General features: G+C 33.7%; 1 protein-coding gene across 3 annotated transcripts in view; it reads right to left on the bottom strand.

Moving 5' to 3' along the window:
• The window catches only part of LOC145277493 (uncharacterized), a 656,318-nt gene that overhangs the window by 428,150 nt on the left and 201,447 nt on the right, over positions 1–26,721 (bottom strand). For all 3 annotated transcript variants that reach the window (XM_080128883.1, XM_080128881.1, XM_080128880.1), the window contains exon 2: positions 3,321–3,425. The gene's annotated coding sequence lies outside the window, so the exon portion shown is untranslated. The remainder of the gene's footprint in view (positions 1–3,320; positions 3,426–26,721) is intronic.

Below are 26,721 nucleotides of genomic sequence, written 5' to 3'. Positions count from 1 at the left end.
TAGTACTAAGGAGTACTAAGGAGTACTAAAGATTACTAAAGCATACTAAGGAGTACTAAAGCGTACTAAAGAGTACTAAAGCGTACTAAAGAGTACTAAGGTGTACTAAGGTGTACATGTGTATCACGAACAATTCTTAAAAGCGATAGAAAGTACAAAAGTTTATAAAACAAAATAAATTTGCAAATTAGAACAGTCACGTCATTAAAAAGTATTTTTTTTAAATTAAACAATTTTAAATAATAAAAGCAAATATTCGTAAGATGTGTCCATATAACCTGCAAATTTCAAAATAAATTGTGACGGACCAACAAAAATGCTATTTTAAACGTAAGTATAACAGACCCACGGAAATGCTTTTCCAAACTTTAGCATGACAGACCAACGAAAATGCTATTTCAAACTTTAGCATAACAGACTAACGAAAATACCATTTCAAACTTTAGCATGACAGATCAACGAAAATGCTATCTGAAAATTAAACATTACAGACCAATGATAACGCTATATAAGTTAGAGACAATTTCCAAACAGTCTTGAATTTAAGACAGTTGGGGACAGTTGTCAATTTGGGACAGTTAGCGGCTTGTTGGTATCCTAGGAGAGATCAGAGAGATTGGAGTAGAAGCTGAGTGAGAGTAGATCTAACCAAGAAGAAAATCGCTGGGGATTATCACGAGCAGACAGTGAACGACAGACAATCCTTTTTCTGCACTACATAACCATGTCATACATACACGCATACACAGCTTAACTGACTTACATCGAGTGTTTGGCTAGCACAGATGTCGCCATTAAAAATTAGTGATAAAAATTTGAATAATTAGACTCAGTATCTTTCGAAGCTTATAACTACTTGAAAAATGTAATTTAAACCCTATTTTTTTTAATAAAAGGAGCAAAGATCAAATTTTAAAATAAAAAGTTTAATAGAAATTGCAATATTTTTTTAAATCGGTTTTCTTTAAAGAATATTTCAAGAAATTCAACGAATTTTAACTTACTCCGAATATAAAAATATATTAAATTCCAAAAAATCACTTACCTATAAAAAATAATAATGGGTGCTTCCATTCTTCATTTTTAAAAAATTGTCCATATTCATATTTTATATTCCAGGTACTTTTTGAATAAAATAATTTTTAAGCGAGGATTCAAAGAGGCCGCAATTTTAAATTGTGATGTTCGATGTTTAGAACGGAGTTGTTTACTTTTCTTGCGGTTGAAAAATACGGAAACCCAAAACTGCCATAATGGTGCGTGAAAAAAGTTAAATTACTTTTGGTTGTCTCCCCTTTGAATTTCTGATGTGTGTCTTGTCTTCCCTTTGAATTCCTGACATGTGGTTGCTGTCAACAACAAAGTTAGTGAATATGGGTCACCGTATTTGAAAAATGATCACATTTCATTCATCAGTTGAATAAGTAAGTTGCTGTTTAAACACAAACTAGCCGACAATTTTTCCGTTTTTTTTTTTAATTCTCTTAAAGAATAACATGAGTTTTTGATGTAAAATATTTTATTTCTTCATTATGCAATGAATTTTTTTTTTCAAAAATCTAAAAAAACAACATTGAATGAAATTGAAAAAATTGATGTAGGTGTCCAATTTTTACGGGACAATATTTTCAAAATATGTAATTCCACTTAAAAAAAAAAAAATCAACGTGTTTTTTTTATTTTAAAGACTTTAAATTTTTGACTTCAAAGGTAAATTTGTACATAAATATTCTTTGTTTTTGTTTTAAATTAGATTATTTTATTTATTGATTTTTTTTATCTTCAATTTGTGATATATAAACCTTAGGTGAGAAAATGAATTATTTTCTTTTTAATAGACATTTTAAAATGGGGTGGGGGAGGGTAAAAAAAAACCTTTGTCTAGAACATTATATTCGGTTTATTGGAAAGAGCATAAAATTTCACATTAAACCTGAAAATATCTTAAAAATTGAACCAATAGAAATATTTTGATAATTTTTTTTCACTTTAAAAATCTAACTCGTAAAATTCAATTAATTTCATTACGTAGAAAAAAAAATGGCTGCATGAGCGCGTGCATGCACTTTGTAAACACTTTTTTTTTAAATAAAAGATATTATCTTTTTTTTTTTTTTTTAAACTTTAATAGTTTATTTTGGAAGTATATTCCATAAAGAAATTCAATAACCCACTTTAAAAAAAGAAATTACGTGTTTTGTATATTTTATTTGCAGTTTTATGTTAAAGGTGTCAAAAATTCCAAAAAGATGTACACAGCTAATGCTGGGCTTGTGTTGCTTTATTGAAATAAAAAGGAAATAAAAAAGTAAATAAATAAAGTAAATAAATAAAAAAGTAAATAAAAAAGTAAATAATAAAGTAAATAAATAAAAAAGTAAATAATAAAGTAAATAAATAAAAAAGTAAATAAAAATAAAATAATTACTTTATTTTCTATTTATTTACTTTATTTTAAAAAATAATTTTTTTTTTCTATTTTATTCTCATATTTTCTATTTTTTCTATTTTTTATTTTATTTTATCTATTTTCCATTTATTTACTTTAATCAATAAATGGAAAATAAATATAATAAAAATAATTGTAAATAATTAAATATAATATATGCAAATAAAGTTTTTAAATTTTAATTTTTAAACCTCAAGTAAAAATCAAATTAATCATAATATATATATATAATTTTTATTTGCATATGTTATACTCTAAGTTGTATCAACTCTAAAGTCTGCTTCATTGTAACACGAGACAACATGCTGATTCGGTGCAAAGTAGGGACGATTAATTGAAATCAGAATCGGAAATTTTCAGAGTATTGGAATCGGAAAAATTTGTGCCTATGTTCCGATGCCCAAAACGATTCTTTTAATTGTGTCCTTTTTTATTTGATTTTGTTTAAAAAAAAAAAAAAAAGTCTTCCACTGCTGATATTAATGATCAAATAAATATTTATTGATTTTTAACGACCATTAAAACTAAAAACTATGGATCATCCCCCACAAATGTGTTTTTTTTGTTTGTGAAAATATATACACGGTTAACATGTGTTTTTATGGTAATCGGGAAAAAATAACTCTACAGTTAAATATTTACAGATTTATATATAAAGAATCAGTCAGTAATTGTATTAGAATCGGGAATTTAGTATGGAATCGATAATTGTATCGGAATCGGAAAAAATATTAGAATTGTCGCATCACTAGTAGGTAGCGTCATCTTTGTGCATTTCTTTGGGCAATCATTGTTCCTTTCAACATTTTTTACATGTTTGCTTTCTCTCTTTCGTGTTCATTCTGAACAAAAAGAAAAAGATTGTACTTACCAAATAGTAATATTTCGGCATATAGAGAATCGTAGAAGTCCACTCAGACTTGTTTGTTCCAGTAAACTTTCGTTGTGGTTGATTATTTGGATGAAAAGTCAGAACCTAAAAACAGAAGCCGAAAAAATAAAAGAAATTAAAAAATATTCAAAAATAACAAATAAAAACTTTGTTTAAATCCAAAATTTATATGGAAACCTGATGAATAAAAAACAAAACAAAAACCAAAAAAAACTATACTAACAAAAACAAACAAAAAACTATACTAACAAAAACAACTGCTGTAGTTTGTAAGCAAATATAAAATCTATATGTCAATACTATCATCATTTTTTACATGTCTACTAATCTACATCGGGATGGGGGGGGGTGAGGTATAAGTGGTACCATGGCTACCAGCACAGATTATGGAATAGGGAGATTGTCCAATTGCAATGGCCGATTTATGATTAGATGGATGTATAATATGAACTCTGACCAAACGCAACACATCAGGAATTTGCAGAGAACATTATATTTGCTTAGTATAAATGTCACCCTTATAAAGATATAATATACTAATGCATATAAATTTAATCGTTCATTCAATAGAGGTATGAGAATCATATGCTCTTTATATCTAGGTATTTCGAAGCCTAATGCTTCTCATCAGAAGATGAGATTTATGTAATAATTCCTATTTCGTCTTATACCATGTTAATCATTTTAGATCTCCAGCTTTCCTTCCCATTTATACTGTCTATCCTCAACCTTAGATACCCCATTATTTTGTACCTAATTCACTCATCACTAGACGTCATATTTCAAATATGTTACCTAGCACCTCCTATCTATTGAATGAATGATTAAATTTATATGTATTGGTATATATCTTCATATTGTCGTTTTTTTTTCCTTATGCATATAAGCTCCATTTCTAATGTTGAGCATTTTATTATAGCGATAAGTCTCCTTTTAAAGAATTTCTCGAATTCTTCTTAGTTCTCTCTCTCTCTCTCTCTCTCTCTCTCTATATATATATATATATACATACACACACACACAGTAGAACCCCTTTAAGTCGGGGCAAATACTATAACCAAGTGCCGGAAAGACATCGTATCACACATCGTAACCTGAAAAAAAAGTATCCTAGTGTCACCGTATCCTGGGGTTCTACTGTATCTTTCTCATCTCTCTCTCTATATATATAGATATATAAATAAATATATATATATACATATATATATATAAGAGAGAGAGAGAGAGAGAGAGAGAGAGAGAGAGAGAGAGAGAGAGAGAGAGAGAAAGATTGATTCAAATCCAGACGCAGAAAGTTGCCGAGATGCTTAAAAAAGTGGTAGCCTGTGAGAGGTCTGGAGAGTATGGCGGATGAGGCAGAGCTTCGTAGCGCAATTCGTTCAACTTCTTCAAAGTTTCTGATGCATTTCATCCATTTGTTGACACTACTTCACCACTGTAATGATTTCACTTGCATTCAAAAACTAATGGATGAGACCGGTCGCAATATAAAAAATAAACAAAAAAATAGAACTAACTACAAATACACCAAGCCTCAATAAAGAATGAAAATGACAACAACAACAACCACTCCTGACGACGATCGGATATATTGATAGAAAGCACTCGAGGAGAATATGACCGAATAACTACTGGGCGCCATAATATACAACTTGCCAGCCGAAATGAAAAAGACCGCTTGGCAAATTGAAAAGTTATCCAACAAAATCGAAAAAAGAACTCCGTCGTGTTCAAGTAGACATGCTTGAATAATGACTTGCTGCCTATACCTACCTTACCTTGCTATATATATATATATATATATATATATAAACACACACACACACATATATATATAATTGAAAATAGATGATGTCATTAAGTATAAATGGTAACTTTATTTACATCATTCATGACTTCATTTAGTAACAAACAAGCAAACAAGATAACTAGTTCCACAGAGTTTTAGTAATATCTAAATAAATAGATAGATAGCTATTAACTTCCTTAGGTTTTTGTTATTCTCATCATTTTCGACATTTCCAAACAAGATCAGCTTTGTTGCTGAAAACAAAAGATGGCTGCCTAAATAGATCTTATTTAAATCGTTTCTACTGTTGTATGGGATTGGCCCGTGCAATAGAAATTCATGTTCATCAAACCGTATTCACTCACACACAATATGCCTTTCTTTAGAAGTGTGTTTTCTATCTATGAGCTCATTCTGTCACAAATCAGAGATGTGTTTGTGCCTTCTTTCATAGCAGATGTACGACTGTTTCTCTCACCACTCTCCATTGATCGCAATGGAAGTGCATCAACATCTTATGTTACACCCCATGGTGCATTACATACGATGCCAGAAACGGATTAAAAAAAAAGGCCAACCTTAATAAACTTCTATCTATGAGGTGCCTTAAATAAGTTTGGACTTTTTTTTTCGTATGGGCACTTTTGCTAATAGTACACACATGAAAATCTAATCCTCTTTTTGAAATAATCTCCTCCGGCTGCAACGCACTTGTTGTACCGTTCCATCAACTTTTGGAAGGCCCCATGACAGTCCTCTTATGTGAGCCTGCCAATGACCCTCGTCACAGCCTCTTTCATCTCAATTGTCTCATAGCGACAGTTTCCCACAGTAGATAGAAATTGATGCATCTTGATCACATCTCCACATGTATATATGTATGTGTGTGTGTGTATATATATATATATATATATATATACATACAATTTAAAAAATAATATTTCAAAAATACATGAAAATGAATGAATAATCAACAATAAAGCAAGGGAAAGATGGTCTTATTCTGTCAAGAAGTGACAATCACCATATATATATATATATATATATATATATATATATATATATATTCTTTTCCAAGTTACGAATTTTATTAACCTGGGTAGCAGTAGGCTCCTGCGATAAACATTGGCAAATCGATGCTTTGACAAAATTTGCTATGATAGCTTAATAGAGGATCCTCCTGTTCAGGATACAACAGTTCAAATGTGTGAATGGCAGAACCTCGGATGCTGAAAGTTCTGATTTAGCGAATAGACAGAGCAGTTCCATTATGAAAAGTCTAAATACTACGGAGTTTACAAAATACTTTGGAGAAACGGGTCAGCATTTTTCTGCACTAGACCCTAACATTACACGATGTTTGATTTGGAATTCCTCGTAAAAACCGTCAGATTTTATTTTTACGCTTCAGCAAAGAAAACGGCTTAAAATCTGTTTTTTGTCTTGTGTAATCTCTAAATTGACATCTGTTAAAATGTTTGAAATGATACGTTATTATGCCTGTGCCAGCGAGCTGAATGGCCACCATTAAATCATTAATATATGATTGATGATTCCAGATAGAAATCATCCATATAATCTTCGACACACAAATAATAGCGATTATTATTGCTTCCACTTCATTTAATTCGAGTTTGTCTCTCAAGTTAATGCAGTCTTGTCTGCTACTTAATATCAAATATTGGATGATATCACATCGTATCATTTATAGACTGATATCACAACTATCATTTTTCATTTTAGTCCTAAATGTTTAATTTCAGTTGTATGCAACTGAAATTAAACATTAAAAGAATCCACTTGTTAACGCTCATACATACATATATATAAGAAAGATAGAGAGAGACCGGGTGTTTTTCTTTTTTTAGGGATGGTGAACTTAAAATTGAAAACTATTTTTTTTAATTTCAGATTTGGCAACTATCTGTTATTTTGAGTTTAGCTTGGTTTGGCAATTCATCATAAAGAGACTGACACCCAAATAGCGTTTGCAAATTAAGCAAATTTATTTTGAAAATCATTTTGAAACATTTGATGAACAAATGATTTCATAAAATGGACCTGTCAATTGGTTATATCGTTTGTGCGATTTAAACACCATTAGATTATTTTTTGCCTATTTTTTTAATGCCAAAATCGATTAGTTGTTTATTATTTGGTTTAAAATGTATTTTTTCATCGCTGACACTAAAGATAAAAATGATAAAAATTTATTGATTACAAATTACCAGCAAAATTTGATCCATAAATCAACTCTCAAAAGTGTATGTTTTACATTTGCAAAAATACATGCAAATATTACGAGTTTTTTACGATAATCTGAAAAGAAAATGATTAAAGGAAAAAAAAACTCTATGTCTACATATTAAGAGATTTTAAAAGAATCTGAATCAGTAACTGTATCGGAATCAATTGACATCTATTTTGCTAAAAACATTTCTTCCAATGAGATGAGCCATTCATTGAAAATCCATGGATTAAAAAAACATGATTTTTTTTGTATTCCTTATCAAACAATAAATTTGTTGTAAATTTTTTATTTACATAATTTAATTCAAAATTAATTAGGTTTACAATATTATACAATCTGTAATTCGAAATTTCAAAATTTCATTATATATATGATGATGATTGCAACGTCTTGTCAGACGAGTGCCATTCCCTCAGACAAATGAGCCCAAAAATGACTTCCATTGCCACAGGACCATTTTTATAGACAAATGCCTGAGGGAGTATCTATTCAAAGATGATGTTACAGAGTCTTAGCTTTGTACGACAGCTAAGTCTCTCTCTCTCTCGGTTCAAAATGTTGAGATCCAGCAACAAGCAAGAGCAAGATAGCCAGCAACAAGTTAAAGTGCACACCAGCTTAATGCGGGTACTGGTCTTTCGCTTTATGGTTTTTTAAATCAGAGATTTGCTTCTCCTAGAAAGGTTGCCTTCACCACGGCTTACGGGAGCCCTCTCCATCCCAGCACACACATACAAACACACACGGTGCTAGCATTATATATATATATATATATGTGTGTGTGTGCACGTATGTATGTATATACACACATGCACACACACACATACATTGATTAACTTGTAGCACTCAGCATCTATTATTGATTTTAGATTTCTTTAAATACGAAAAGAAAAATTCTCTGGTTTAAATTGCCAAAGTTATTCTTTACAACAGCAAGAATGGTCTTTCACTTCAGAGCTATCATTGTAATACTATTGTAAAATAAATAAGTGTGTGTGTGTGTGTGTGTGTGTGTGTGTGTGTGTCCCCGTCCCGAGAACTACTGGCTGGTTCTGTCTGTAGAAATGGAAGCAAGAAGCAGAGATTGTATCTCAATAATTGGATTACCAATATCTATCATCCTGAAATGAATTATTGGCACTTTAGATTCTTCTCTGCAACCAATGGGTCGGTGGAAGGCTGAGTGTGTGTGTGTGGGAGTACGGGAGAGGAGGGAGCGTGTCATGGAATCATACGTTGCCAGAAGTCATTAGTCTCACTCACTGTATTGTCAGTACAATCGACAAGAGTAACGAAAAATAGTTGCAATGCAAATATGTTCCCTGTGGAGTCTTTAAGGTATTGATTATCCTGAAGAAAGACAAACCAATCTATTATGTCAATAGAAAGCTCTGTTTCTCTTTTTTTATCAACCTGAACGTGTTTTACATATATAAACAACAACAACGCTGTTAAGTATGAGGAAGCTGATACAGTTCTAATCAATACAATACAAATACAATTCAAGACTATAATATCTCTAATAACACTTCATTTAGAATACTAGCAGGCTCATCAAGCGTTGTCCGGGATAAAAAAAACAAGCCATGTAGTATAGCGAATGTACTATATTAAATAATAAAAAGTGAAAATCAATTATATTATTCTTATCACAGATTTTATAAACAGCATAACCTTGACACACCAGTTCCTGTTAGATCACCAAAGTTAAATATCATTGAGCCTGGTCAGTACGAAAATCAGTGACGATTTGGGAATATCAGGTGCTGTATGTGCTCTCCGCTTATCTCGGCATCATTTTCAACCATTTTGAACTTATCCTCGCCATTGGATTCCAGCAGTGCCGATTCAGGAGAGGTGTGGTAGGAGATTGTGCAATCCTTCTTTCATATTGTTTCTCAAGTCTGAACGAAGGTGAGACTTTATTGCGAATTCCCGGAAATCAAGAATAACTGCCAGCATTGGTTTCCAATCAAATAATATTTTAGGAACGTGTTCACTCTTGTTACAGGGCTTTGTTATAATTTTTTTTAAAAGAAAAGTTACGTTTGTTGTATCTTGGTATCCACATTTTTAATGTTATTCTTTGTTTTGATAATTTATTTGCCCGATAGATTAAAAAAAATAATTCTACCACACAATTAGATTTTCTATGCGTTTTTGAAACCAATTCTCTAATGGAGTAAAAACTTCTGCACAACATTGGAAAGTTAAAAACTAAACTTCCATCAATAAAAATTAAAGTGGGTGACTCAACAATCTATTTTGATACGGCATACTTTGATACGCTTTTGTTCTCAAACAATCCTTCTAGATCGAGCCAATTTTATTTCTGTCTCAAGAGTGCCTCATTTTAACGAACTGGATCCCCCCCCACACTAAAAACCGATATTGTGTCTAACTCTACCCTCGCTAGGGAGGTTAAAGGGAGAGTAGTTGGGTTTTGTGGCGTTGTTTTATGCTGGAATCATATGCTATGTTTAGGATAGGTCTTAGATTAATTTGTTTTCTAAACGTATATTTTTGGGTAAACATATAGTCTATAAATGATAAATTCTAGTTAACCAATCGATAAGACACTGACAGGTTTTATCATTCTGAGTAAGAGTAGACCTGAGAGTAATGCTGTTAAATATTAGGGACTATGTCAATAGCCATTAAATCAGCTAGTGTGGATTTTGACAAGGATCATACTAAGTGCATGTTATGATAACCCAAATCTGCAAAACAAAATCATTCCCACAGTTGAATAAATGATGGCTGAGATCTGAGGTTATAAAGCAAAGGTCACATAATTTAGATAAAACCGAGGTAGACGTTGAGATGACGAATGATGTCACGTTTTTAGAGCTGAGAGAAAAAGATTTTCAAATCCGTGTCTGTTGAAGCCGTACAACAGAGACATCACCAATAACGGGAATCTGTCCGTGGAAGTGAGTACGACACATATCACCAATAATGCTGTAAGAAACTTTGATAATCGTTAAATGCAAAATGTTACTTTGATATCTGTACGCGTCACTCAGTTCAATTGAATTAAGAAGTTAACTTAGTCATTCCCTATGAGAAACTTAGTCTCTTCCTTCAGTGTGAACCAATTCTATCAAAAAATAAGTTTTTAAGAAATTCTCAGCGGACATCTCCTTGTATCTTTCTTGCATGAAAAAAGTTTTATTTGCATAGCAACCAGTAAATGAAACAGCGACGACGAAAAGAAGCAACGACATCCGGCAAAGGACCAACGTATATGTAAAGAATATTGATACTATTAAGGAAAACATAATGCTAGGGAGTGATTTCACATTATCCAAATTGTGGTCTCGCCATTGGATACACTTTTTATACTAGAACCATGATCGATATAAAACTTTGAATCATAAAAAATACACTTAATCATATCTTGTGATTGAACACATGGAAATCATGGATGTTATCAGTTTCAATTCTCTCAAAATAAGTTACCCCCTCCTCCCTCTCTCTCAAACATCTGATACCTACTACTTTCACATCCATTGTGAAATTTATCGAAACCATTATACAAGGGTAGTTTCAAAAGTATAGCCTCCTATTTTTTTAAACTCAAAAGCTGAAGAGCTACTAAGATGGAAGTGTTGTATGGGTGGAGGAACACATTTATAATAGAAGTGATAGACAATGGAGCTGAGTAATGGAAGTCTTTTAACAGGAGGGGGCGATGCATTATTGAAGGGGGAGATAGAATCAACCTTTGGAAGGGGTTTACATACAAAGTTCATTAAACAAGATGATGGAACAGCGTGATGATGCATATAAACAGAAGATAACATTATTTTGCGGTTGATGGCAATGAAGACAAAATGCTTACATAACAAATAGATGACATTTAATTTTCCAACTGGTGATGAGAATCCGATGCCTGGCTAAGTTGCTACAATGTGTCGTCTTTGTCTCTCTTCGCTTCCTAAGGAGTTTCAGCTAACTCTCTGCCGCACTAACTCAGACTGTTCTCTGACTCGCACTCTCTTTCAACTCTGACTGTTCTAGTCCAACTAAAGTGTATATATTAATTCTATGTGACGTCAACATGCGATCCAAACACGTGCATCCCATGCACATGCTTCCAACACGTGTTCTGGCAACACGTGTTCTGGCATATTTCTCTGTGGACATTCTTTAATTCATCGTATTATTATTTTGATGTGACCTAAACTTTGCTATATAGTTATTCCTAACTACAATGGATAATTCCACTGCATTCCTGGAATCATATCTAACTAACAAAAATACTTCATTTTAAATTTTTTTTTTTTTTTACATTTTCACCCCAAACAAGGTACATTGCCATAGGGGGCTACTATCAAGGACATAAGCTACAGGGGTACTATGTGGGAGTTGGGCAGCAAGATGTCGGTTCACGTTACACTTGAACTTCTACATGTCAGTACAGTTGGAGAAGCAGGAACTCAGAAGGGAATTCCAAAGTCTAGCAGTTCTGGGGAAGAAACTACTGGAGTATAAGGCTCTCTTACATCTAGGGATCTCAACTGTGAAGGGGTGGGATTTTGCTGCTTGTCGGGTTTGTCGGGGTATTTACGTCGAGGGGGCACAAGTGCTTGCAGTTCTTTGGAGCATTCATCATTAAAGTATTTGTAGAATAGGCAGAGGGATGCTATATTTCGTCGATGGGACAGCGGCTGAAGATTAGATGACAGTTCAGGACCTATTAGGTTGGCGACTCTTTTGAACCTTGTCTAAGAGTGAGAGACTAGTAGCAGATGCACCAGCCCGAATATGACAACAATACTCCATACATGGACGAATAATGGCCTTATAGAGGTACAGGATATTTTGGACGTTAGTAGGGAGTTCGATTCCAGCATTCTCCTGCAATAATAATTATATTTAATCCTAATTACTTCGTTATTAACTAAAAACTGGGAGCTATCCCCTTCAATATACAACAAGAGTTGAACGATTAAAACAAACGACCTTTGCGTTCCAGAATTCATATTTTTATACATAATCACAACCCTTCTCAATATACTTTTGCTAACCTCTTTTGATGATTTGGTTGTAAAAGTCTGGACACACTTTGTCACTCAAACCTCTGTCGCCACTATGAAATCAACGAACCCATCTCCTAAATGTGCTGATATAAAGTGGATCGATTTTGAAAATGTTCAACAAGTGTCGGTGAATGTTGATCGGCTCAATTATTTCTGCATGGAGGAATTCAATTCTGCATGTCTGCTTCTGACACATGTTCATAACAGCGATTGCTTTGTTAGAGTCTCATACCGTCAATATCTGCAACAGAGAAATGAAACTTTCAGGCCATAAATGCATAAGTTCAGTTATCATAGCAATGTAATTTGCAATACCTTCTGTTCCATATAGTCTAAATAAAAAATAGGAGGCATTACATTTGGAACATCCCTCGTGTTTTGCACACCAACAACCAATGGCACTGAAAATTTGTTATAATATAGATCGAGTGTATTTTTATATCGTTTTGGTTGTTGCCACGAAAAGTTATTTCTCACAAATCATAGATTCTCATGTCACCTTGACGAAAAATGTTAGAAACAACTATATTCCTTCAATATAATTTGCAAAGTAAAATAAAATTATAAAATATAAATAAATAAAATTAAAATAAAATAATAACTTGTTGCTTATGTTATTTTTTACGGCTCAAAGGACATTTTTTATTGGTTAAAATTAAAGCTGTCTTTTGTGCTTGTATTAATCAATAGTCTTTTTTTTAAGTCAATTTAAAAAATAATTTTTCTAACAATAAAAGCCCAGCTTGAACCAGACAACCTTCGAAAATGACGTTGATCATAGCAAATCATTCTCTCCATGAGACAAGTGATCGCTGTATAATTGTATGATGCACGCAATATATGTTATTTCAGAGATTTTTTTTTTCTCCTAGACTAGCTGCTGGTCTATGTGCCTTGCTAAAATTTATTTTAAAAAATACTTAGTCGACCTAGTATTTTTTAATATGTAGAAATTCTTAAATAATTAGCTGAAGTGAAAAATTAATATTCTTTTACTGATTTTTTTTTTAATTCATAGTTTATTAACACTTATTCGTTTTTTATAAACAAAATGCAAACAATTATTTGGACTATTCGAACTACTGTTCTTATCTGGAATGTTATTCTCTCAACATTTCAGCTGATGTAATCTTCGACCTTGTTCATATCGGTGTTATATAGTTGGGGGTTCATATCGGTGTTGCATAATACAGAAGATGATAATGACATTTATATACTCATGTTTACATCTGGACAACAATTGTGACGATTCTTGGACACTTCATATTATTATTAATACGCAGCCGAGACATTTATGCAACAGTTCCTGTTAACACGGATAGAGGGAAGAGTCATTAATAATGATGGTGGGAACACATTACTTGGAGTTCGTTTAAGATGATAGACAAAACACATTTACCTTTTCCTTCTGGTGCAATGACGACAGACGCAAAGACAACAGTTTACAAATATTACATGATTCTTTATTCATACCAGCTGGTGATGATGATAGTTGGCCAGAGATTAAAGCCTTTACGACTACATGGTCTTCTCTTCCTCCCCTCTCGCCTCCAGGAGGGAGTCAGCTTCCAGTGTGGCTGACTCGACTCTAACTAAGTCGCTCTCTGACTGTCACTAACTTCGTACCCTGTCTCAATATATTGGCAATCTCCTTCCTTGATGACGTCAGGGGCATGCTGTGCCATGTGAAATTTACTCACGTGGATTTTTTTTACCTATGTATGTCCAAACACACTTTTGAATTGTTTCATTTATTTGAAAATCTAATCTATTTTGTTAATCATTATTTCTAAACTCGTATTGTCCATTCTTTTAACTGACATATTTAATGTCCATTTATTTCTAAAAGAATGAACAATCGATTGCATTCCTAGGATTTCAATATGTATTCTTTTTTTAACTTTTCTTATTGGGTTCGATTCTAACCTTTTCCAAATATCTTTTTCAACTTATCTAGTTTGCTCTTTTACTTACTGGGGTCTCTCTCTCTTTTTATATAACCGATGTATATTGTCGAATTTGGGAATCTGCATGAAATTTCGCAAGGACCTGTGGCATAATGAATAAAGTAAAATTCTGTTATAAGTGACTTCTGTAAGTTGAAGGTTTAATCCTCAGTGCAAGCAATGCTAAGAACACAATTGTGAATTAAGATTTTTACCTAGTTATGGTTGACAGAACGAGAACATGCTACTCTTGTAGATTAAATAAAGAGCTCTGTTTGAAATTCCATGCAGTTTCCCGAGTTCGGAAGAAAGGATTTCTGAGTTCATTTATATACACCTGAAGAAGGTCAGAGGTTACATCGGCTGAAACGTTGCAAGAATAACACAAGATGAGAACAATAGCCCGAATAATCCAAACAATACAAGTTATTAATCCTCATCTCAGAAATTCAGAAACATAAAAGCAAAGTTCATTTGTAATTTAGACACTAATGCATTTCTGATCTATTCATTTTTTTCCCCTAACTTACGTCTTGCTTTATTTTTATTAAAGCAAAACGAGGCTCATAAAAAATCAGGGTTATAGAATATTTACAAAAGAAATTTGAATATGATGAATACCGGGTAATGCTGGTCAGAACAGCTAGTTTATTTAAAAAATACGTTCAACTGAAATAATCATGTTTACGAATTTTAGCTGTTTAGCTGAGATAGAAGATGCATTGGGTTTGTCTGCTCAGACAGCACAAACATTTCTTTAGATCAATCTACTTAACATGATTGTAGGTTCATTTTTCTTTTTGCAAGACAAAACGAAATGAAATACAAAGGAAAGCAAACATGCTTATCTGAGAGATTAGAAGAAGCAACAACAACAAATTGACAACCAGAGTAGCAGAACAAATTTATTCCTAGTCATTTCTATTGATTATAATTTGGAAAAGTAATAAGTTTTTTTTTTTTTATTTGAATTGAAAATAAAATTAAAATCTGCTTGTGTGATTTTAATCGAAATATTAACATCTGTGCGAGTCACATCACGAATTCAAATAAGAATCATAAATCAAGTTGCAAGGTAAGGGGTATTTTCACACATGCACACAGCAGGTGTCATTTACAGAGAGAGATAGAGAGAGAGAGAGAGAGAGAGAGAGTGCCACTGACACACATACTTCGATCTATTTGTACAAAGGATTTGTCAAGACAACCTGACACGAGGATACTTCACCCTACAAGTAAGCCATGACATATATATATATATATATATATATATATATATATATATATATATATATATATATATATATATATATATTAGTTTTGAAAATAATAAGCGGAAGTTTCTCAAGAGCTCTTTCGGCTATCATCTCATCCGGAGAAAATCGATAGCGTACAAAATAATATTATGTCGAAAATAAAGAGTTCTAATGGGGAACCTATTGAATGTGCCAAAAGTACGGGGACACTAAAATAGATTTATTAAAGTTTAAAAAAAAAACGATTAAAATATTAGCACAAGGAGGAGGAAAAAAAACGGGAGAAAAGATTCAAAGTTCCCCAAAGAGAAACAATGCGTTCGATGTTTCCTTTTGCCGGCACAAAGAAGGTTGACGCACCGCAATAGAGACAGACTCCAAAATCTTTAAATGGTTTCTGGAGTCCGTTCTATGTAGCACCTCGAACCATTCTATTTTATATCTATCGGCACAGCACGGGTTGTCAACCATATGCTGGCCAATAGCAGAGTCCAAGGCTGCAGAAGGAGGGAGACCACCACACCCCATCCTCCCTTGTCTGATCTTCGATGGAACATGCTGGTTTATACGAGTCAAAAGATGCATATATATGTTTTATTTTTTTTTATTACCGTTTTATCTGTTTGGTTACATATGTTTCGGATGTTGGACCATGTTTACGATCCAACAACCTCGTCAGACCTTACAGAAAATTTATATGAACATGTATGCACACACATCACGTATGTATAATATTTTCATTGCAGGGTTTTCTGTAAGGTCTGACGAGGCTGTTGGATCGTAAACATGGTCCAACATCCGAAACATATGTAACCAAACAGATAACACTGTAATAAAAAAATAAAACACATATTTGCTCTTCAATAGCATTGAGCACTCTCTTAAGGTTTTTACTATTTACCACCTTTGTGTGTGTGTGAGAGTTCCTTCCTTATAGGTTCCTAAACGGCTGAGCCTATCTTTTTCAAATTCCACACAAAGGTAATTTATATGTCTGGCAGTCTTCTTAGATATGTTTTGTACAGGAATTCATTTGATAAGTAACAAAAATCGAAAAAATGCGATCCCAAAAATAGTCTTTTTCTTTCTTATAGATAAAAAAAAAAGAATTTTTACAGGGGAATATTTTACGTTACACCGGCCAAGGAAGATAAACTTAGAGCAAATCATTTCTTAAAAAAAATAAAATAGAATAACAAAAAAAAAAACAGAATTATTGACATCCAGAGACATGGCTCAGTGATAGCGCATTCGACTACAGATCGAATGTTCAAGCCTGAATGTACCTCACCATGTTATTTTTATTTTTTCTTATTAACGAGTTCAATTTACGGTTAAAAGAAGAGGTACCATTTAAAATCACCACAAACATTCGTTTGCATTTTTTAAAAATAAACATTAATCAGAAGTGACTTTTCCAGGGCATTCATCGTCGAGCCCAAATATCAGCTGACGTGATATTGTAAACAAACACAGACGGAATTTGATGAATGACATTATCATTAGTGTGTGTGTGTGTGTGTGTGTGTGTGTGTGTGTGTGTGTGTGTGTGTGTGTGTGTGTGTGAGACAGAGAAAATTAATGCACTAGGCGAATTATTCCTTGTAAAATATAATATTCAATAGAGGATTGAATTAATAATACATACGCAATTTGCATGAATTAAGATATCATGTTTAAGCTTATGATACAACCGGGCAATGCTGGGCGTCCAGCTAGTGTGTGTGTATGAGAGAGAGAACTGCAAATGGCTCCTATGAGAAATGGTGCACCTACTATTGATACCATCACAAGTAACAGCACAAAACTAGATATTCCACCAGACCAGATGAATTCTTGTTCTGGAATCTAACAAAACAAAGCACAGACACAGAGACCACACACAAAAAAATAAATAAACTATAATATATTGGCTATTGGGGAAAAAAATGATTGTTATTTTTCAAAGCTTTACTTATGCAAAGTATAAAAATAAAGACCTTCAAATGAACATTCATATATCTATGCAGCTCATAAAGAAATTAGGTGTCAGCCCCCGGAAAGGGAACGTTGAAGCTCAGTTGAGCACCTTCTATAGAACTAGTGATAGAGTAGAGAAAGGCTAGTAAGATTTGTTCAGTGAGAAAGTCACTGTAGAGAACAGAAGACTTAATTCTTCACTCGTGTTACATAGAGAGGAGAGGGCAGAGATAAAGCACCAAAGAAGGAGTGGGTGCCTAAAAACGGAAGTAAAGAATTTACGTCACTTCCGTCAGAGCATAGGACATGGAGGTCTCAAACTTCTCAACAAAAAGGTAGGAACGGTAGGCACAGTTGACCAAAAATCGTCCTCTAACTATATGTAAATGGTATCTCCAGTTACTTCCTTCTAATATCACACACATGCATTTGATTTCAGTCCCTGTTTTGTTAAATAAACTATTTAAAACCAAACTTGGTTCTTGATCAGCACACGAGGAACAGGAACCAACATCATGAACATTGATGAGACATGTTTTTTTATTTTATTCATTTTCACTGCAAACAATGTTTATTGCCATATGGAACATAAAGGACTACTATTTGAGATCGTGTCTAACAGGGTGTTGGGTATTGTGACTCCTCATTGGCGCCAAATTGCCTTGGAGAGAAAGAAGTCAGGAATGAATTGCAATAGTTTAATGTTGAGATGTGAAATGTTTTGATAACGGAGGAATGTTGTTGGCAGATAAATATTTAAAACAAAATAATTACAGAATATTTACGATAAAAGATTTGGGATTTAGTAAAGCCAATTAAATATTTATATAATAAAAAAAATTTGAAATTTTAGTTACAAAAATAAAAATTTACCAAAATAATAAGATTGACCTGGTTGTGTGACATAAGATAACTAACAAAGAAATGAGGTTATCATATATTCATGAAACACAGACCAGTTACTTTTGAGTTGGTCAACAGATGGGGCTCAGTCGAAACTGGAGGCATTTGCACAAACAAAATTGTCGGTGGCCCATGGAAGCATCCAGTGGACAGAGCTAAAGAAAATGTAAAAAATTAAGATAAATGTCTGCAAACTCCAGGAGAAGCCTGGATAAAGTTATCTGTGAATTATAACTTGGCGTTTTCCATCGGAGGAAAAGTATCTCAATTACATGACTCACGTCAAAGACGACAGCTAGGAAGAAAAGAACTATTCCAGATGGTATGTTTCCGATTTGTCTGGTGCCAAGCAGACAAAGATGTTTTAGTTTTGGTTAAAAGAAGTTATCTAAAATGTATGTGTTCTATTTGCGAATCTGTATACATTTGTGAATCTGTATACATTTGCGAATCTGTATACATTTGCGAATCTGTATACATTTGCGAATCTGTATACATTTGTGAATCTGTATACATTTGCGAATCTGTATACATTTGCGAATCTGTATACATTTGCGAATCTGTATACATTTGTGAATCTGTATACATTTGTGAATCTGTATACATTTGCGAATCTGTATACATTTGCGAATCTGTATACATTTGCGAATCTGTATACATTTGTGAATCTGTATACATTTGCGAATCTGTATATACACCTGCACATACAGAAGAGATACAGATGCTATTCTTTTATACATACACTCAAGAGATACACTTAGATCGGTTTATACAATTACAACATGTAGACATGTTATTTATATGAACATCTATGCACACACATCACGTATATATAATATTTTCATTGCAGAAATTCTCCTCTGGACCAAAAGTACCGTAGGTTTGCAACAACAGATGCCACATACAAAATACTATTAGCCACTATCTTATGTAACATGAGAATACAATTTTAGGAACATTTAGTCGTTATAATATATACATTTTATCCTAGGAAAAACACCATCACAATCGCAAACATCTTTAGAGGAAGTAGTTCCTATTATACCCTCTAAATGTGAAGTCCTACTGCCCCAGTCATTACTGAGAGGAATTCTGCACTTTCAACAGATATGGGGTTCACCCTTTATAACTTGATCATGAGCGTATAAACATACCATTAGCTTTCCTTTTTCCAACTAATAAATAATAACGTCTCCCCAGCCATATTCCACCTAATCTGATTGGTTGAGAACTGACATTCTTTTATTCCGAAATGAATGTATTGCCTACTTAAACGAACGCTTCAAAAAGTCTCCAAAATGGCGTCACTCTCTACAGGAGACTAGACCAATCGCAGAGATCATAAATTTTATTAATAAAAAATGTTTTGCGACACACCGAGACATGTTTATAAGCCAAAAATTATTTTAATTTTACATTTACTATATCATAGATGTTAAATTTTTCTTATGCAATTATGATATTGTGCTAACTCATTTTTGTTTATATAAATCGTTAATGTTGTTACAAAATAATGTTTTGTGAAGCATGGACACAAGTTTATAAGCCAATAATTCTTTTTTTACGCTAAGTAAATCTTTTTTTAACAATACAATTCACTAAAATTATTTTTTATGCTAAATAAATCTTTTCTGTATCAATAAATCGTAGATGTTTTTAATAAATAATGTTTTCTGACACATGTTTATAAGCCAAAAATTATTTTTTTATATTCTAAATAAATTGACAGTTTAAATACTTCAAAGTCTCCTTCTGTGTAATTGATTTCTGACTTCTGTGCATGCATGTATGTATGTGCGTGGTGTGTGTAAGTGCGTGTATGCATGCACGTGTGTGTAGATGCATGTATCTATGCGATACAAACCAATCAAATACCTGCGGTAACCAGACAGAGCCACAGCAATGCATGGCTAGGCAGATACAGCTAGAATATATATACAGGCGCTACAGGGGATTGTGGTAAGTTTAACAGAAAGAATGTTTATCGACATTAGATTAGAAGACTTTATGACATCTAGGGATTTCAACAGTAAAAGGGGGGGGGGGGTAAAATTTTGCTTTTGTTGGGTTAGTCAAGAGTATGTGCATCGAGGAGGCACCAGTACTATGAGTTCATCAGATTTTTTTTTGATTTTTAATTACATTTTCACCCCAAACAAGGCAAATTGCCACTTTGGTGTAGGGGGCTACTATCAGGGGCAGCAACTACTGGGGTACTATGTAGGGATTTGGGCAGCAAAATGTCAGTTCACGTTACACTTGAACTTCTGCACGTCAGTACTGTTGGGGAAGCAGGGACCTGGAATGGAATTCCAGAGTCTAGCGGTTCTGGGGAAGAAACTATTGGAGTAAAAAGATCTTTTACATCTAGGGATCTCTACAATGTGGGGTGGGATTTAGCAGCCTATCGAGTTTGTCGAGGGTGCTCACGTCGTGGGGGCACAAGTGATTGCAGTTCGTCAGAGCATTCACCACTAAAATACTTGTAGAAAAGGCAGAGGGATGCAACATTTCGTCGATGGGACAGAGGCTGAAGCTTAGATGCCAGTTCAGGGCCTATCAGGTTTGCGACTCTCTTTTGAACCTTGTCAAGGAGCGAGAGACTAGTAGCAGATGCACCAGCCCAGATGTGACGGCAATACTCCATACATGAGCGAATGGTGGCCTTATAGAGGTACAGGATACTTTCGGGTGTTAGTAGTTTTCTAGCACGGTAGAGAGAGCCCACCTTTCTTGCAGCGGCCCTGGTAATGCCTTGTAATGTAATTGTTCCAACTCATGTTTCCTGTGAACGTTAGGCCAAGGAGTTTGAAAGATGTACTCTCAGATAAAGAGTCGTTGGCCATTGCTATAGGTAGTAGAGAGGGTTTCTTGTAATTATTGAATGAAACTAGTTTAGTCTTGGTAGCATTGAACGCGACCAACCACTTTTGTCCCCATTCCACCACATATTGGAGGTCTTCCTCTAGTCTTTCTGCCATTTCTTTAGAAATGTGTTCATTTGTCTTCCTGTCGTGCCTGCTGTAGAGTGTAGTGTCATCAGCATATATACCCATCTCAGAGGCAATTTTGTCAGGGAGGTCATTTATGAATATCAGGAACAATAGAGGTCCAAGGATAGATAGAGCACCCCCGCATTTATATCATATTGTTTAGATGTACAACCGTCGAGGACAACCTGGATTTTGCTCTTATCTAAGAAGGATTTAATTATGTTAAGTATTCTACCAGTGATACCGTATGATCTAATTTTCCTGAGGAGACCCTCATGCCATACCCTGTCAAAAGCCTTAGATATATCTAGAGCTAACGCTCTGCCCTCCCCCCGCTTTGCATTTGGGATAAAGATTGAGGTTCGGCCAATAGTGCAGGACCTATGAGATTTGAGACTCTTTTTAGGACCCTGTTTAAGAACAAGAGACTAGTAGTAGATTTTGTCTCAGAGGCAGAGACTAGTGGTAGATGCATCAGCTCAGTTGTGACAACAATGTTCCATTACAATGAGGATGCATGGGGGGGGGGTGATGTTGTACACCCTCGACTGGACTGCAAGCGTATATCTAACATTAAATTTTGTGCTTCGTTTAGAGTTGGTTCAGAGCCACGTTAACAGTGTTAAAAAATGGGCCTGTCAATCATGGCTAAACTCCTTTCAAGACCAGTTGACTCCTTTTGTGATGCAATAGGTAAGCCTTGTGCCAGGCTAGACAAAGTTGAGCACGAAATGTTCCGGAGCAAATAACCTTGTGGCCTAAGGAAGCGTAGAAACCAAACACGGATATATTCATGTCATTCGAAACCGGATAGGTTGACAAGGTTATTTAGGTTTTGATCTGAGGCGGGGAAAATCAGTTGATACAATTAGATGACAAGCAAGCACCTAGGCAACAAAACGCTTTGTTATTCATCTCCAGAAATGAGGATGGAGAAGAAATCTCTCTCTCTCTCTCTCTCTCTCTCTCTCTCTCTCTCTCTCTCTCTCTCTCTCTCTCTCTCTCTCTCTAGCCCCTTCTCTCTAGGGAAGAGATATATATGTAAAGCAATATATGAATTGAACACAATAATAAAAGGATTTATTTCAAACAAAAAAGTATCAATATTTATTTAACATTTCAGTTTTGGTTTCTCATTCTCTTCGTATTGATCGGGAGATGACGATGGTTAACAACACTGACAACCTAGTGCTCATATAATTTTATACAAGTAACAATAATATTCTAGGTTCAATGTAACAAAGCATTTCTATCTAAATACAATTCTTTAAGCAGACAAAACTTGAATTGCGCTTGCATACATAGAAACGGTTTGCAGTATCGTAGTGAACAGGACATTGACAAGGCTGCTGAAAAGAATGTGGGCTCTCTCTCTCTCTCCGCCATGCTAGAATATTACTCGCATCCTATATCATTACAAAGCCACAATTTGCCGATGCATGAAGGATTGTCAACGTATCTGGATTAGTGCTTTACTAATTGTCTCTCACTCTTAGGGTCCAAAAATAACATCTCAAATCTAATAGGCCCCGCACTGTCAACTAAGCTCCAACCTCTGTCTCTTTGCCGCAATGTCACATTTCTGTACCTGTTTTGCGAGTACTTTAATGATATGTATTCTGATGAATTCATAGCATTCGTACATACTAACCCGAGAAGCAACACAATTCCACCCCTTCATTGTTGAGATCCCTAAATGCCAGAAAGTCTTCTACTCTAATAGTTTCTACCCCTCTGACTGCTAAACGTTGGAATTCCCTCCCTGCTCCCAGTGTTCCTGACTCTACTAACTTGCTGAAGTTTAAATGTAAAGTGAACAGATATCTCGCTGGCCAACTCCCCAAAATCCCATGTTAGACGTGATCACAAATAGTATCTTCTTATGTTTCTAGTGGCAATGAGCTTTCTTTGGAATGGGAAAGAGTAAAAAAAAAAAAATGATAATAATAATGATAGGGAAGGTATGAGTCCCAATCTTCTCGTCAGCTACAGGTTAAAATAAAAACTGAAAAACCACAAAAAAGTGTTGATGTGCCGTAAAGTAAACGAACAAACATCAATGGTAGATATAAAAAGAGCATGTTTGGATATAAGTTATTGTGATGAAAGTAGACTGTGGGTGTATGCTAGAAGGATTGAAGAGTTCTTATAACAAAGAATGAATTTAGGAGTGTTGCCTTCAGATGATGATGGTGATGGTGATGGTGGTGGTGGTCGTGATGATTCCATGTCTGCATTCAGCAGTGAAATTGATTGCTAATCCTTTTTAAGAACAAGTGGTGAGATTGAAAGGAAATGGACACGAAGAGATGATAGAGTAAAGAAGTGCGGATGGGGGCGGGGGCGGAGATAACAAGAAGAAAAAGAAAAGAAAGAAGGGTTGGATGAGAAGGAGGAGATGCGATAAAAAGTAGGCGGAAACGAGGAGGAGGAGGATGAAGAGGGCAGGTGCAGGCTGGCTTACACGAAGACATTAAAAGAATAAAAGGTTTAGAGAAGATAAAGAATTAAAAGTAGAGAAATGAATATATATATATATATATATATATATATATATATATATATATATATATATATATAAACCCGAATAGTGACGCAATTACCCACACACATACTACTGTACACCCACTACAAAATTTACAAAAAAATAAAACATTCTTTGCCAGTGTAAGTTTGTAGAATTACAGAATAGCTCTACCTTATAAAACTGACAAGTTATTGAGCTTACTTTGTAGATCAGTTTTTCCTAAGCGATTTTGAACTAAGCTGTTCACACACACACACACACATTATATATATATATATATATATATATATATATATATATATATATATATATATATATATATATAACTATCCAAGTTAGGGTTTTATGCACGGAGTAAAATCTAGAGGATTTGCTAATAGTGCTCAAAAAATTTATTCATACCAACATAGTATGGCTACACATTTTGAAAAATGTTTCAGTTATAATTATAATTCCCTCAACTTCTTCAGCCGCCTTTCCCCAAATTATCATCATCATCATCATCATAATTATTGTAAAATTGTAGAGCCATGGTAATCTCGAGAAGACAAGTAAAGACGTTGCTTTCTGTCTTGATTCGGGGGAGCATTTCCCTCAGTGCGTTAAACTAGCCACCAGATACCAACTTGGAAATTTCTATGACTCGGCGCGTTACATGCAGCGCATAGCCTTCTAATGTGGTCACCCATCTGGTACTGGCCAACCTCATCGTTGCTTAACTTCTGTGACTTGGTGAAAACCGGTGTGTCAATGTAATTGTGCCGTAATATATATATATATATATATATATATATATATATATATATATATATATATATATATATATATATATATATATATATATATATATATATATATATATATATATATATATATATATACTCGGGGTTTTTTTTATATTCAAAAGTAATGGACTAATGAATTCAACGAGGTTGTTAGATAGTGCTCAATAAAAAGAGCTGATAATACTTGTTTATTGTTATATAAACATGCTCACATCCCGCTGCTACAAACAGCCACTTGTTTCAATCAAACAACAGATATCATCAGGCAGCGACTTGACTAACTTTTGAATAGTCAAGTCGCTGCCTGATGATATCTGTTGTTTGATTGAAACAAGTGGCTGTTTGTAGCAGCGGGATGTGAGCATGTTTATATAACAATAAACAAGTATTATATATATATATATATATATATATATATATATATATATATATATATTGGTATATTTAGGCAGCATTTTTTCATTCAAGCAAATATTATTAAATACAACGGAGACATTTTGTCTTATAATTCTTTTTTTTAATTTTTCAATTTTTCGTATTGTCTTTTTTGTTTCAAAATCAAAAATATTAATAAAGGATCCATACATGTTGCTGTTACGAGCGCTTTCGATTCGTCCACGAATCATCGTCAGGTGTTAAAAATACAGGATTGCGAAAATGAGGATTAAAAATGAAAACTAAAATATATATATTCAGTGATGAGTTAAAATAAAAGTCGATTAAGAATAAAAGTCGATTAAAAATTCGAGTGTTAAAACCAGCAAGTTCGTAGACACCATGTACGAAGTCCGTCCAACACGGACTACGCAAGACATTTCAGAACGTTACTGCTTTTTTGAAATGCAATGTCATTTATATTAGGTTGAAGAGTTCTAATGTACGACGCTTCAAGAATCTTTAATTTTTTTACATTATTTTCCCGTTGTATAATTTTTGTGTTGTCAACGAGGACCTTTCTAACATTGGAGGGGGGACAGCTATGTTCTTTTTTTAAATGTTTGTAAATCGCGCTTGTGTCGTTAAGGTGCATAGTTATTCGCCGGGACAACGTTGTTGTTGTATGCCCAATGTATGTATTATTTTTGGAGTTACATTCTCCAATAGAGCATTTAAATTTATACACTACATTGGTTTGCTCCAACGTTTTTATCGCCGGTGAAGAGTTGTTTTTAACCACAAGGTTTTGTGTTCGAAATTTCCTATAATAGATAATAAATTTAATTTTAAAATTACTGTCAACAGGCGTCAAGTATCTTCGTATAATATTTTTTATTGCATTTTCTTCGATTCTGAAATTAGGCGTCATTTGATTTTGGTAAAATATATTAATGGGGTTTGCATTGCGGTGTTGGCTAACATTATTATTCTGGTTATCGGAAGATTGTAGCATTTTTTTTATTTGTTCATCAACAATGTAATTGGGGAAATGATTATTGATGAGTACTTGTTTAATGTTTTTTATTTCAATTAGCAATGCTTTTTTTGTGGAGGATATCATTTTAGCACGATTTAGTACATTTTTTATTATTTTTATTATTAAATTATACAACGGGAAAATAATGTAAAAAAATTAAAGATTCTTGAAGCGTCGTACATTAGAACTCTTCAACCTAATATAAATGACATTGCATTTCAAAAAAGCAGTAACGTTCTGAAATGTCTTGCGTAGTCCGTGTTGGACGGACTTCGTACATGGTGTCTACGAACTTGCTGGTTTTAACACTCGAATTTTTAATCGACTTTTATTCTTAATCGACTTTTATTTTAACACATCACTGAATATATATATTTTAGTTTTCATTTTTAATCCTCATTTTCGCAATCCTGTATTTTTAACACCTGACGATGATTCGTGGACGAATCGAAAGCGCTCGTAACAGCAACATGTATGGATCCTTTATTAATATTTTTGATTTTGAAACAAAA

Source organism: Euprymna scolopes, chromosome 6, assembly GCF_053919585.1.
Source record: "Euprymna scolopes isolate OS-2025 chromosome 6, ASM5391958v1, whole genome shotgun sequence".
Lineage (NCBI taxonomy): Eukaryota > Metazoa > Mollusca > Cephalopoda > Sepiida > Sepiolidae > Euprymna > Euprymna scolopes.
This window is presented reverse-complemented; position numbering and strand designations above follow the sequence as displayed.